Source organism: Littorina saxatilis, linkage group LG9, assembly GCF_037325665.1.
Source record: "Littorina saxatilis isolate snail1 linkage group LG9, US_GU_Lsax_2.0, whole genome shotgun sequence".
NCBI classification, from domain to species: Eukaryota; Metazoa; Mollusca; class Gastropoda; order Littorinimorpha; family Littorinidae; genus Littorina; species Littorina saxatilis.
Window position 1 is genome coordinate 64621498 of NC_090253.1, and position 2500 is coordinate 64623997.

Sequence of the window (2500 nt, forward strand, 5' to 3'; positions counted from 1 at the left end):
ATCCACCAACTCGGATTCTTTTAGAACCAAATATTCTTTCCATTTAATGAACTCTATGAACAAATAAACTTGATTGGTATGTTTTCTTTGTATACAGTTGTTCATTATCGGAATTATGGTTTATTGTGACAAAATCACGAAGATTTGGCTCTGTAATACATTGTTTTGCTGAGCTAATGTATTGTTGGGTTACTTTCCGTTTATCTTCATTGCTTTACACCCAATTTTGAACACTACCTTATGATCTACAATGCTTCTACATAATGCGCTTCATGTACATAAACTTATATGTTCTACCATTAATGTTTTTATGTAACCTTTTTTTTTTTTTTTTTTTTTTTCTCCCTAGTCATAGTTATAGTAAAATAGTTTAGCCCCTCTTTAGGGCGAGGGCCAGATGCAAAAAAGCATTTCTATGCTTATTCTTGTTACCCTCCACAAATAAAGATTTCTCATTGTCATTATATCTCTCTCTTTCTCTTTCTCTTTCTCTCTCTCTCTCTCTCTCTCTCTCTCTCTCTCTCTCATTACACACACACACATACACACACACACACGCACACGCACAAACGCATACGTACCCACGGTATCGTACACACAAACTCACACACAGAAAAACATCCGTGTATGTATATACGGTATCATGCGAGAGAGAGAGAGAGAGAGAGAGAGAGAGAGAGAGAGAGAGAGAGAGAGAGAGAGAGAGAGAGAGAGAGAGAGAGAGAGAGAGGTGGGAGGGGGAAAGAGCGAGCGAGAAAGAAAGAGCGAGAGAAGACAGATGGAGAGAAACTGAAACTGAAACTGAAACTGTAACTGAACTTTATTACCAAAGGATAGTGGTTTTAGGCAAAGCCTAATCTTACAACCTGTTCCTTATACAAACACAAAAGAGAAGAGAGGGGGAGGAGAGCGGGAGAGACAAGGAGAGATCGATTTTAAAGAGGTACTGAGAAAGAGCGATTGAGAGGTGCAGAGAGAGAGAGAGAGAAAGAGAGAGAGAGAGAGAGAGAGAGGGGAGAGGGAGAGAGAGAGAGAGAACTCAGAATGGTTTATTATACTAAGGCCACAGACTCATACAGTGTATACAAACCACGGGGGATGGGGGAAGAACAAAATCCCCCCCAAAAAACACACACCAACAACAACCATGAAATAAATATGTGGTGAAAAAAAAGAGAGACAGAGACAGAGAGAGAGAGAGAGAGAGAGAGAGAGAGAGACACACACACACACAGAGAGACAGAGAGACAGAGACAGACAGATCCGACAGCCAGCCATGCAGACAATATAACATGATATGCACACTAACACGCACACACAAAGGGAAGTGTCTGCCGTTTGAACATGTTGTATAGTGCTATCGACACGTTGCGCTATCGACACGTAGCGCTACAGTACATTGTTTTTTCAAAAATAGTGATATCGACACGTAGTTCTATTGAGACGTAGTGATAATGGCACGTGTGAATTGTGGCAATAGCACTACGTGCCGATAGCACTACTGTTTTTGGCAATTTGTGTCGATAGCACTACAGACAATTGCGCAAACGATACGCAGGGATCGCGCTAGCTTTTTAAAAAACGCGTAAGTCATACGCAACGAAACGAAAAAAACGCGTCACGGACCAATATTTTTGCGTACTACGAAAACACGTACAGACACAAACAAAACACGCACGAAAGACTTAAAGACACTCCTTACCTAAATACGGCGAGTTTTCCTGTCGAACTCCGCGCACGCCTGTCGAATAACACCCCTGCTGTCTCCAACCTTCGGGCCTTGCGAGTTTGTTTCCCGCTCTAATACGACTAGACACACTTTCCGCCTTTTGGAAGCGCGAGATGGGAGAGCAGCTAATGTCTGTTTCATTATCCGACAAGACATTATCTGGTAATATTGCTATTTCATATGTTAAGTGGATTTCCATTGGTCAATTGGGCAAAACTGAGCTCAGTGCAAAAGTGATATCGACGACATTTCCGTCGATATCAGTTTTGATATCGACGACCTCTTTATTGCTTCCCCACTTCAAAAACAAAAACACCTACATTTAAAAACTGACAAATATATATGAAAATGTAATTATCCCAGAATTTAGTTGAGCAAGTGACTTAAGACGTTTTGAAAGAAAAGACATTTTGAAATACTGAAAAGTACAAGAAAAGAGTGAACAAAAAGAAATAATCAGAGGGAGGGATATGGAACAGCCAAAACTGAGACAAATACTTTTGTAATTTCTTTACAGTAAATACAAAATGTCCAGAGAATTAGCAATATATCTAACATTGACTGACTGTGTGACGATATCTTCTGCTATTGGTCTGTTTCGACAGTGATATCAAAATCTCGACCTCCGGTCTCGATTTTGATATTACTGTCTCAACAGACCATAGCAGAAGATATCATCACACAGTCCGTCAATATTGGGTAATACCCTCGTTACGTTCGTTTGCGATACTTCGATGCAAAAAGAAACGGACTTTAGTTTTGACGCGCAGA